We start from the raw sequence: 13,780 nt of genomic DNA on the forward strand, positions 1-13,780 counted from the left end.
ATATAATAGGTAGTTATTTATTTTATAACACTAAGGGCTGATTTTTCAATCGTTGGTTAAAACTTATTCATAATATAAAGATAAGATGGGGTATAAGATGCGGGTTTTTTATATGATAGATATTAATTACAAATCTAAAAGAACAGAGTATTACTGCGGATCTTAAAATATTTGTTAAAACTTGGAATTTATTGTAGAGATCATTAATATATATTTTATAAAGTGAAATCAAATTTGTCTGAAGCTTATTGATTCAGTTTTCAAATTTCAAAGAAAAAATGCACACCTCAGACATTTAGAAAGCTTATCATTTTCAAGGTTAAATCTTGAAAATTATAACATTATAACAAGAATAACTTCACCACTGTGACGTGAAATACAAGACAAACGCACTTAAAATATCTATATTAGTACATTGTACAAGTAGTTTTTATGTGTCATTCTAATATGTTTCATCCACAGTTTCATCACTGTTAAGTATCATGAAAATCCAGTCAGTGGTTTTCACGTGAAATAGCAAAGAACAATACATACCTAGGTATTACAAAAACGTTCGATATTAGTAAGGACGATAATGAAAGCAGTACCTATGAAACGCTAGCTCTAGTTTTCGCTAGTTTCGAAAAGTAATCCTCATGCCCAACTTATATCTATGAATTATGATTATAAAGAAAACTTTTGTTGACCATGGGTCGTAGAATGGTCGTAGACCTTTTTTTTCTTTAATGTAAATCAATGCAGTAAAAAAGGTAACAAACCGACAGATTTTCGCATTTGGCAGGGTGCTTTTCCACCAAAGATGTGCGAGGGATGTGCATCCTCACACGTCTAGTGGACAAACTATTCTTAGAAACCATTTTTTTTCCAAATCGGACCAGAAGTTTTGAGACGATGCGAGAATATTCAAGTAGACATAAATATTATAAGCCTACACAAAACATAAAGTAAAGACGTACATACTTAGTTAGTTATTGAATTTACCGCAACTGTTTTTGTAGCTTTAGGTAGGTACCTAAACATAGATACCTTCCAACCTGCTTTCTATATTATAGATCATCCTACTAATACGTACCTAATAGTTACCTATTAGAAAAAATGCGAAAGTTTGTGAGGATACAATATATTATTCTTTCACGCAATTACTACTGAACCGGTTACAATGGTATGTAGCCGTAGCGTAGGTAGCTGAAGACCCAGAATAAATCAGGGAATCAATCAAGCTTGCATGTGATGTATTTAATAAGAATAAAATCACTGCACTAACTAGGTACTACCAATGTGGTTGTGATTTGTTTTGTACGAATGGTGCAAAAAATTTCGGGAAATGTATGTATCAGTTCAATACATACTCCAATGAACATACTAAAAATTTAACGCCTCGCATTGTAATAAAGATAAATTAAGTTTGCAAAAGCATGATTCATGTGAACGATGCGAATAAAAATGCGTAGCGCATTTATTATTTTAAATACGAGTGCATTCTCCATCTCCGTAGTTCGGTCATCATGTACGGTCAGTTGCGACTGGTAATAACTGCTCATAACCACTGCGATCTCACTCGCCAGAGCTCGTCGTCACTGCCGACTTTGTTTGCTCAACATCCCTTTTGGTCTTATGTCCGTTGCCCCAAAATGGACCGTCGAATTACAAACTCAAATAAACTATAGGTAATCAAATTTTCCTTTACTATTTTGTAGAATATAACTATGTATTTTCCTGTTCAATTTACTTGATCACTTTTAAAGCAGGTAATATTATTATAGATTGCTCTACTGACTATTTTTGCATCTATCCAAAATGTTGTTTGGGTGCCTAGTGCCTACACTTAAATGTTTGTAATTTAATATTTTACAAAATATGAATTACCAGCGGTTAATCCAGTCATTGGCTGTGGAACCTACATAATATATATATCCATTTAAAACCTTACCTTCTATTATAAAAAAACGCAGTCTGCCTATAGGAAACGTAGTTAGTTTGAAGTTTGAGATACATAGGAAGCGGATGCGAGTTTAATGTATTATCCTATTTAGGGCCGATTTTTCAATCCTTGGTTAAAATTTATCCGTCCAATAAAGTATTACACGAACATTTTAAAATGTCACCTGTAAACTGTCAAATACGGACAATTAGAATACATTTTTGAAATGGTAGTTTAATACGTTATTCGATGAATAAGTTTTTACCAACGATTGAAAAATCAGCCCTTAGTGAAGTATTCGTTACTTAGGTACATAGTTAATAAGTAATAAAGTAATTTGATTAAATAGGCTTTTGAAATTCTCTAAAATGTAATATTTTTTCAATTAATAGTTCTTCTCTTGATCCAAGATATAGTTAGGTGGAATACAACAGTCATTATTTCATACTAGCACTTATTATATTATATTTCTCACGATTGTCAATATTAAAACAATTTAAATTAAACTAATGTATTGTAATAACCATTGCATTTAGTTATTATGACTGAAAATAATTATTCTAAATAATGATAATGGAATAAATCAATAGGAAACACTGCCATTGTAAATAGGTACCTACCTACTAAATATTTCAATTTTCATGTCTTTATGGCACATTAAGATTATAATCAAATGTTCTATGATTCTTTATCGGAAATTTGAAATTTCATTAGATTTATTAAGGCATATACATGAAAACATATATGTAAATACATAATATGAATATCTACCTCCATAGATATTATTTATTAATATTAAAAGGTAAGTAAAGGATTAAAGAGTCATGCTTCAGTAGTTTACGGATGGGATGGATAAAACGATTAGAGACAGATAGACAAAGTTACCTTCGCATTTTTATTATAGACTAGCTTACCGCCCGCTGCTTCGCCCGCTTTGTCTAAACCCTAATAAATTATATATTAAAACCTTCCTCTTGAATCACTCTATCTATTAAAAAAAACCGCATCAAAATCCGTTGCGTAGTTTTAAAGATTTAAGCATACAAAGGGACAGAGAGAGCGACTTTGTTTTATACTATGTAGTGATAGTTGGATAATGCGTTTAAAATTCTCATGTGTTTTAGGGCAGTTGGCATTCATTATTATAATATATATTGTACATTATAATCTATAGGCTGTGCCTTAGGGCTGTGCTATGTGTTTGAGATTTGAGAATACGTCACTCTTTTGTATACCTACTGTCACCTAAGTTATAATGGTAGGTAATGGTACTGTAAGTCACCTATGTTTACACGGTGTCGTTGTTTTCTCTACCATATCGGTTTTTTGCAGGAATCGGTGTAAAGGTAGCATTATTTCAATGGATGAGCTTTTCACACATGCATTCGGTTTCTAGAAACGGCAAAAAAAAAACAAATTTTGCTGAAGTTGAGATCCGATTTTGCGACTGCAAACCGATCCAGCCCGCAATACAACATTCGGTTTTCCAGATCCGATGAAAATAAAATACGGCAAATTGTGTTGCCGTGTGAACGGAGTAAGACCACGGTAGGCAAGACAGAAAAACGTTTGCATGTACATATTATAGAATTGCATACTTAGTTATATATACAAGTTTGCGAAAATATTTAAGTAGACTGTTGTCTATGAAATCATAAGACAGGTTGACGTAGCTTATTTTGATTTTAAAAAGGCTTTCGATCGCGTAAATAATGATGTTCTTTTATCGAAATTTTCTAAATTTGGTATTACACCCAAGTTGATAAAATACTTCGCTAACTAAGTATTTTGACGGTCGCGTCCAATACGTCCAACTCGGACGTCTACGTTCCGATCCTTAGGGGAAGGCGGGGTAATTACGAATACCTAAGGGAGATTTAAAATAAATCCAAAAATACGATATATAGGTTACATTTAATCAGTCATTCTGAAAGTTACATTATTATACGTTACACTATTACAATGAACATTATTAATTTCTTTTGATAAAATCAACTTTTCAAACAAAAACAAAACATTTAGTGTTCGTGTTTACCCGACTCTGGTCGGGCAATCACGAACACCTGGTGGGGCAATTGCGATCGTTCGCCATTGACCCAGACTAGCCTAAAAATGAGATCACATACGACAGATTAGTCACAATTTAACCTTAATTTTAAATCAGTTTGTGCGGCAAAGATCACAACGATAGCCATAAGAAGATGATTGTCCGTCTGTACATTTTTCGTGTGCCCAATTTTTGCAAACATAGCACTGGATCCAATCTTCACCATGTGGGCTATCTCCGTATTTTTCATGACAAAAAATGCAAAAATACTCTATATTTTCTTTGGCGCTCTTTGGTGTTCTTCTTTTCTTTATATTCTCATTGTCAAGACAAAACTCCTTAACATTTTTAAAATTTATTACAGCTTTTTTATTAGTTTCTAGTTTTTTAGCAGTCTTTTTTTTTTGTTTTGCTTCTTCACCTTTTTCAGTTTTCAGTCTCTTTAATGTGTTTTTTATTTTTTGTTTTTGATCGACTTCTTTCTTTTGTTTTGCAATTTTTTTATTGTACTTTAATTGAAGTTCATCTTTGACAGGTGTGCTAGTTAAAATAACGGAATGTTTCTTTTTGATGTTGCGCTTTGTAGTCTTAGGGGTAATAATAGGTAAGTTTACAATGTCAGATAGTGCAATAGCTACATGTTTTTCAGGAGTTTCTGCTCTATGATCAAGTACATCCAGAACAGGTGCAGGAGCTTGTATGTCATTAGCTGGTACAAACACTGGTGGTTCAAGAGCAGGTACAAGAACTTGTGCTTCGGAAGCTTGTGGGTCAGGTACGTGTACTTGAGCTGGTACAAAGTCTGGTGGTGCAAGAGCAGGTACAAGAGCTTGTGCTTCGGAAGCTTGTGGGTCTGGAACGTGTACTTGAGCTGGTACAAAGGCTGGTGGTGCAAGAGCAGGTACAATAGCTTGTGCTTCGGAAGCTTGTGGGTCAGGAACGTGTACTTGAGCTGGTACAAAGGCTGGTGGTTCAAGAGCAGGTACAAGAGCTGGTGCTTCGGAAGCTTGTGGGTCAGGAACGTGTACTTGAGCTGGTACAAAGGCTGGTGGTTCAAGAGCAGGTACAAGAGCTGGTGCTTCGGAAGCTTGTGGGTCAGGAACGTGTACTTGAGCTGGTACAAAGGCTGGTGGTGCAAGAGCAGGTACAAGAGCTTGTGCTTCGGAAGCTTGTGGGTCTGGAACGTGTACTTGAGCTGGTACAAAGGCTGGTGGTGCAAGAGCAGGTACAATAGCTTGTGCTTCGGAAGCTTGTGGGTCAGGAACGTGTACTTGAGCTGGTACAAAGGCTGGTGGTTCAAGAGCAGGTACAAGAGCTGGTGCTTCGGAAGCTTGTGGGTCAGGAACGTGTACTACAAAATTTTGTGCAGGTGGAGTTTGTGTGTCTTCGAATTCGATTGGATGCAAGGGATAGATTCCGGCAGCTCTAAAACCACTTGCTGCTTTTTCGAGATTGCTGCATCGATTGAAAGCTCTGGTGAATAATTCCACAACGTCATATTGTGTTATGGCCCTTCCAGGATGTTCTGCCATGTAATATTGGCACTCTCGGTTATATGCTGTCTTGATAGGTCCGTAGAATGTTAAGTCTAAAGGCTGTAGTCTGTGGGACGTATGTGGAGGAAGAGTCAATAGAACGATACCTTTGTCACGACATAACGTGTAGACATCAAGGCTGATATGGCTATCGTGGTTGTCCAAAACTAGGAGTATAGGATCATCCTTAGTAGGTTTGGCGTATGAAATGAAGTGGTGAAGCCATTCAACAAATAGACTCTCATTAATCCATCCCGAGTCTGACACAGCAGCAACCATATTTGCATTACCTCCTTTTAACAACTGTGCATTCATACGTTTTCTTTTAAAAATAAAAAATGGAGGTATGTACTGACCAGCTGCACTAAATGCACATACCACTGTTGTCGTAGATCCTCTTTCACCACTTGTCGCATGCCCGATTTGTTTTTGGCCTTTTGGTGCCAAAATTTTTGCATTCCTTTGCACATTTGTGATGCCAGTTTCATCAACATTGAATATTTTATCTGGTTGAAAGTTATGTTTGTTTTGTAGTTCTATTAAATTGTTATAAAATAATTGTACTTCGGGGGCGTTAAACGAATTAATGCGATTTAGTGAGGTCGCCTCAGGTTTTCTCAGGGATATTCTAGGGTGCCTCTGCATAAAACCCCTATACCAATCTTTTCCGGCCATTTTCTTTGTTTGGTTAAAAGAATGCGGAAGTTTATTCTCCTCTGCGAATCTAAATGCAATTTTACGAACCATATTTATGGTTAATCCGTAAAACAGTTTGCTGCAATTTATAATGTGGTTTTCTAGTTCCAATTCTTGAAGATCCGAGAAGACGGATTTTCTCCCACACCTTGGTTGTTTAATGACCATCTTCTTCATGTGGTCAAATATTGTGGTTTTAGGCACCGAATATACAGTAGACGCTTTGCCTAAGGTTAACTTTTTGCTCTTAACATCTTCAATGGCCCTTTTTAGATCTTCCACGTTATATTTTGTTACCGTTTTACGTTGGTAGTTTCGAGGCATCTATAACAAGTAACACATAATTATTGTTATAAAACAACACTAAACAAAACAAGTGAAGCAACAGACACATCAATATTTTCTATGATGGGGCAATGCCGAACGTTCGTGATTAACCCACTCAGTTCGTTCGCCATTGCCCTTCAAAGTAAATCAACAAAATATCATTTTTAACTTTAGGTTATGATTAGCTTGGCCGCATCTGATAATCGTAATAAAATCTTAAACCACTAACTATTTAGGTCTATAAATGTCGTATTAGAACTACAATTATTTCAAAAGTTACACTGAGTTTCATTTATGCAATAATTAGAACAAAAAGAACGAAATAATGTAATTAATCATACCTTGAACGTTGTGCACAACCGTGGCGCTCCTGTGTCCGCATGGCACTAGCCACGTCGTCACTTCCAAGATGGCGATGTGCAAAATCATGCCATCTCTTTCTAACATAGTACAATTGCTGTGTTCGGGATTACCCATCGTTCGTGTTTACCCTCCCCTCCCCTATTCCGTGCATTCTGGCGTAAGTCAGGGCAGCACTTTAGGACCTACTCATTTCTTGGTCATGGTAAATGACCTTCCTAATGTACTAAGATCAGCCCAATGTCTCATGTTCGCCGATGACTTAAAACTATTCTTAACTATCGAATCTCATCCCGATTGCTTATCTTTACAAAATGACATAATAAATTTGACTTCTTGGTGCCACGAAAATCAATTAGAATTTAATATTTCAAAATGCAACATAATGACATACACTCGCTCGCGTTCACCTATTGTATATCCATACAGCTTAGAAGGCACAACGCTGCGCAGAGTCGACCACATCCGCGATTTAGGAATACTTTTTGATAAAACTTTAACGTTTAATGAACATATTGAGGCTCTGTGTCAAAAAGCGTACAAATCCCTCGGCTTTATCGTACGGCAATCGGCGAGGTTTCAGGATAGAAAAACTGTCGTCGTATTGTACTCGGCCTACGTACGCAGTATATTGGAATACAACGCAATAATATGGAGCCCTCACGAAAAGAAATACACACTACTGCTCGAGAGGGTTCAAAGAAAGTTTGCTCGTTATTTGTATTTAAAACTTTACGGATATTATCCTTACATGTATCCATCTCTTTTTGTAATAGGCATGGTTGGCTTAAATACACTTGAATTGAGACGAAAACTTGCTCTCATAATTCACTATTACTTATTATTAAATAATCGCGTCGACAATCCTGTCGCTTTGGGTATATGTGCGGGTTGTGGGCGCCGCCTCCCGGCGTGTCGCTGCGCCGCCGGCCGCTGTTCGCGGAGGCCTGTGTGCGGACGCAGGCGGCCGGCACCGCTCCGACACACTCGGCCCTTCATCTGTTAAATCGTGTGCTGGCCTCCGATGCCACAATTGACATTTTTGCTAGTAGTATACCTAAATACTGTCCTAGACCTCTGTATCAGGTACTTGGATGCACATTGAATGTAACTCCATTTTGTTTGTATTTTTGTTAACATATTGTTACTAAATTCTATGTATGCTTTGGTATTATTACTGTAAGTACCTACAAAGAATGATTCTGTGTCAATAAATAAATAAATAAATAAGGCCGTTTACTAATCAAAACTGGACAATTTTTAACCAGCCGCAAGCTTTATAATTAAAAAAATAATCATCAAAATCGGTTTATACCGTCGAAAATTCTGAAGTCAAAAACACAATTCATAAGAAATAACCTCTTTTCATCTTGGCGTCGTTTGAAAATAAAGGTTTAAAAATCGCCTGCATAAAACTTAGGTACAGACTACTGCAGTGTAGGGCACGTTCTTCGGGAAGTTACTTTACTAAATTTATATTACAAATTGCAATCTGTGGATTTTATTTGTTTAGAATTCCATTAGTTCATTCGTTGGGTACCTAATTCTAAAACTTACTAATATTGAGAGTCGCAGTGATATGATTTTCAAATAATACTGACTGATATACCGGGATATATTCAAATCATACCGAAAACCAAAAAAAGACGTGTGACACTCGGGGACTGCCGCGGTAAAGCTATTGCATGCTATGCCTTCAAAACACACCGCTCAAAACTTATTTTATTGCGATTGGACTTGTACCTGTTGAACGTTACCATGCAACAGTGTAGACATTAGACATATTTTACTTAAATATAACAAACAATATTTTAGAATAATAGGAAGGCTACACCAAATCACATATTATAGGCACAATAGGTTAGTGAAGTCGTTGTTAGTGAAGGTATCTATGGACTTTCCTTTGTGGTCAAGTATTCGTAGGTAATTAGTCTTATTTTTTCATACATCAACACTATTGGGTCAATTATTTAAGTCATAAAATGTATCGTATTGTTGGTAAGCTTTTGTTATTAAGTATAGGTACCTACTAACTTTCGGTTCGGGGCTTCACTCGCGTGGACTACAAAAATTATTTTTTTGTTAAGTAGGTAAGTAGTAGGTACCTAGGTAGGACCTAGGTACTTCGAAGAAGAGTCAGTGTGTCTAACATTTCAACACAACAGAAAGTAGAAACTCATATTTCAATTTTAAAAAAGTAGGTATCCTCACTTAATAACATAATATTCGAGAATATATTTTTTAAATTTAAATTCCAAGTGATTCTGAATATTACAAATTAGGTAATTAATTAGTAAAATTATATATTACTAAATACTTTAGTATAGATAATAGCAATACCCGGGTATTAGGTACCCATTTCACTTTTTTTATTTATCTGCATAAATATTAATTTTACGTTTACTCTTTGATTTATATCTACGTTTCAATAGGTAGGTAGGTACTTTGAATTCTCATCGCAATGCTCCAATATAAATAATAATAAATGATGGTTCATGGTAGACCTAAAAATAAACAGCAAAGCGGCAATGGTAATGTATGGGAATCGGGACTAAAGTTCGGGTAACGTCGGTGGAACTGGTAGAAATCTCGTCTTAACTAGAACTAATCATTGATGTTATTAAAAAATATTGTTTGTATCATGTAAGGGCGCGATCTGTTTATATATTCGCGTTGTGAAGCCTTCGGAGACAGATGCGATGGCTGTACCGCAGAACGCACGTGCCGCTCGCAATTTTCCGTCTCGCGAATAACAATCAAATAAAATTAATTAATTACTTACTTGTATTACATGAAACTTGTTTCACTATATGCTAGTATATCATAATTGTGTAATTTAAATTGAGTTAAGATTTTTGTTAGAGTGCGTTGTTTCGAAGATTATTTTTTTTTGTAGTAATTGGTGAAAATAAAGAATGTGAGAAGATTTTTAATTTGTGTTGTGGTCTTCGGGAAATTTATACTGTTAACGTAAGTAGTTACATTAATATAGTACCTATACCTACTCATTATAAATAAGTTTTTTATTAATTTAATAATTTTTTTTTTAGTAGGTATCTTCGTTACTAGGTAATTAATAATAATTAATAATTGCATAGACCGTTTACTGTGGCTTTGATGATGATATTGGTAATTTATTTTCTTTCAAGGTTTTTTCATGATTTGGAACTATATATACTTATTTCTATTATTTCTTCTTTACATTACCTTTCAAATTATATAGTTAAGACTTACGACAGAAATTTATATTGGTCCTGTAGGGAAAGTACCTACTGAAAAGTGAAAATATTGGGAAAAAAAACTGCATCTAAGAACCCAGGCCCCATGGAATGCCCGCCCTGTATATTTATTAAACTTATAATTGTATTAAATTTATCTATTCCTTCACTATTAAAATTTAACTAGAGAAAAGGAGTGGTAAAAGTAAAACTTATACCTACTTACCACTAAAAAATAATATGGTGATCTAGTTACTTAGTTAATAAATAATAGATTTATTAATTTTGAAAATCAGTTGAGTAGTGTCAGAACTACCTAAATTGACCTTTTATTAATTAGTAGTAAGACTAATTTAGAGTCGGAATTTAGATTGTATGTTGTACCTACCTACATATTTAGCCCCTTACCGCATACAAAGCCATGTATGGACGACGAAGTTCATGAATTTTTTATAGGCTAACTATAAACAATATCTAAAAAAACTACCTTACATCTTAAACAGCATATCATCGAGAATTGGAATGTAATTAATTTATACAGTGTAACTATTATCCATCAGATATATTATAGATTTAGTCTAGCGCGTGCGACGGTTTGGGTGCGCGGAAAAAACTGTGATTTTCAAATTAAGATTTCAATATCAAAACGGTGAGTAAAGCCATGAAAAAAAATATTACTTCTTTCTTTAGTCTTTCTAAAATAAGGCAAAACATTTGGTTTGGTTGTTTTTGTTGCTTTAATCATGATTTTTTGTACTTTTCCAAATCTGTCATATTTGGCTTCGTATGCATTCCGTCCAAACTATATTATGTCATATGTGGCTTGGTATGCATTCAAGGATACTTTCACTGATTGTTCCAGTATCGATTCTGGACACTTTTATCTCAATGCTAAACATGTAAATATCATATCATCATCAATAAATACAGACTCAAGTATTAGCCACTGTATGATTTTTAATTAGCCGTTTCAGAGCAAATGCGAAAGTCAGGGAAAGCTCTTATTACCAAAAGACGTGGTCGTCTCTCAAGAACTTAGAAACATCTCTGGAGTCTCCTTTGTATTCCTGACTCGCCAATTGCCGCAAAAAAGCTACGAAAATCTCCTGCAAGACATCTAGATTTTCACTTTGATTCTGCACGATCTGATGGGATTAGTCATTACCCAATTTGGAAGAAGAACGTCCGTCAGCTATGCCTATATTGTTCCAATTTCGTTCCTTCACGTTATGTGAAAAATATAACGTGTTTTTATGTTATAATGACAAATGTAATTGTTTTAAGCTATTTCACGAAGTATAAGTTGGCTATGATTCTGGGTTTTATTTAGATATCCATATAAAGTACTAACATTTCGCCCGTGGCCTCGCCCGCGTTTTCAAAGAAAACCCCGCATAGTTCCCGTTCCTGTGGGATTCCCGGGATAAAACCTATCCTATGTGTTAGGCCAAGTTACCCTCTATATTATGTGTGCTAAATTTCATTTTTCGGTTCAGTAGTATTTGCGTGAAAGAGTAACAAACAAACACATACACGTATACATCCACCCTCACAAACTTTCGCATTTTTAATATTAGTAGGATAGGATTTATGTAAAGTATATGTAGTATATCAGTGGACTTAGCATTCAGGATACAAGCCTTTTGTTTTGGGGCTTAGCAACCGAGTGTGTGAAATTAGTCCGGAATATATTTTAATTTTATTAATTAGTTACTTTTTTCTAATTGCATATGAAGCCATATATGACAGAAAAAATACAACAAACACTGCATACGAGTCCATATATGGCGCCGTTTCATATTTTCTATAATATAAGTAAATAATTTTTTTTCTCAATTTGATCTCATAATGTAAGGTCTAATAAACACTTTTTTGCAAAAAAATAATTTTTATTTCATCTCCTTAATAATTCATGCAATAAGGGGTTAGGTATAGAATAACATTTATTGAAATATTAAATTGAAGGTGTTGGTATCACAATATTTAACGTAATGTATCATAGGTAGTGACATATAAAATATGTAGTGGAAAAAAGGAAATGGTCAGAAATGTTTAAAACGAATTTATTTATAACTAGCTGTGCTCCGCGGTTTTACTCGCAGTGCTCCGCTCCTATTGGTCTTAGCGTGATGATATAAAGCCTTACTCGATAAATAGGCTATCTACCACCGAAAGAATTTTTCAAATCGGCCTAATACCTACCTACCTACCTATTAGCGCGTTTAAACAAACAAACTCTTCAGTTTTATGATATTAGTATAGATTTACAAAAGTAGGTTGGTGTATCTAGCAAAAAATAATAAATTTTACTAATCTTCGGCAAACAATTTTCAATTTTTCAATAAAACTGAAACACATGTATAGTTCAAATCGATACTTGAAAATATATATGAACATTGTAGTCGTAAAATAACATTAAAGCTGGTTTAAAAGATGAAAGAGGTTAGATTCTGGCAAACCATCAATTCAAAACTCAAGTAGGTAGCTATGTATTGAAAGAATGAGTGATTCATTTTGCTGAGAACTTCTAGTGTTAGTAAGACCGTAAATATTATTCATGGATATCGTTACTGTTTCGATTAAAAATGAGCCATCACTACGGATTTAATTCACAGACATTTGAGCTCAATGAGATGACAAAACTTTTTTTATGAATGATCTTGAAATGAGGCAGGGTCAACTTTATAGCGTATTGCCTCAGAAATCAGAATATATAAAAGAGGGAAAGATACAGTGCAGAATAAAGAGCATTTTATTACTAGATAGCAGGTACTTAGTAGAAACCTATCTATGTATTTGTATATCCCTATGAAATAAATATAATATAATATATAATTATATTTAGCAATATAATATGTTTTACACTTGTCTACACAAAAATAATTAGTAACGGAAAAATAAATCCAAACACCATAAAGTTTATTTGTAGTATAAACAACCATGTAAAACTAATCTGTTTAGTTTCGAAGTGATAGGCAGATTATTATTAATTCTGTATATTTAACGATTACAATTCTTAATATAAATAGCCCTGTATATAATCGTACCGATTTCAGAAATATGCTAAAACAGTTAATTCTGTTCCCTTTTAGCTTTTCATAAGAGAATGGATTCTTATCTTTCAATCTTACTATACGCAATAATTTTAATTTATAAAATACAATCTTAACGCTGATACGATGTGAGTACTGTAGTACGGTTCAAAATGTGTACGATAGGTTCCAAAGGGTAAAACAGGACTGAAAAGTGAAACTTTGGTATCCGTCTTTGTTTATTTGTCCGTCCGTCTATCACCAAGCTGCGCTGTAGGTATCTCATAAACTCTGATAATAATTAGAAAGATGAAATTTTCCGACACGATGAATTTTTGTTCCTTATAACAAACATTTTTTTTTTTTCATTTTTACTTTAGCTTATTTATACGGAATCAGATGTGTATTGAGTCGCATACATATCATACACTATTGACTGATTTATTTAATGTTTAAAAATCATATAAAAATCAATAAGACTTTTTTATATCTTGTGTCAGTTTCAAATTTAATTAAAATATTTTCTCATATTATTATGTAATAATAAGAATATGTTAAGCGAGTCCATGAGGCTAATTTGTAACATGAGGCGGTTCATGCAGTGGGAGTCGCGGCAAGGAGTCTATTACTTGATTAAACTGCGG

The 13,780-nt window shown here is 34.4% G+C and overlaps 1 protein-coding gene across 2 annotated transcripts in view; it reads left to right on the forward strand.

Annotated features, from left to right (window-relative positions):
- Positions 1 to 1,648: 1,648 nt before the first annotated feature.
- LOC123698630 (bumetanide-sensitive sodium-(potassium)-chloride cotransporter) overlaps positions 1,649 to 13,780 on the forward strand; it is a 34,658-nt gene continuing 22,526 nt past the window's right edge. The window contains exon 1 of one of the 2 annotated variants that reach the window (XM_045645361.1): positions 1,649 to 1,667. The gene's annotated coding sequence lies outside the window, so the exon portion shown is untranslated. Of the gene's footprint in view, positions 1,668 to 9,551; positions 9,857 to 13,780 lie in introns of those variants that run through there. The other variant, XM_045645359.1, reaches the window with a different exon arrangement.

Source organism: Colias croceus, chromosome 16, assembly GCF_905220415.1.
Source record: "Colias croceus chromosome 16, ilColCroc2.1".
In the NCBI taxonomy this organism is placed as follows: Eukaryota; Metazoa; Arthropoda; class Insecta; order Lepidoptera; family Pieridae; genus Colias; species Colias croceus.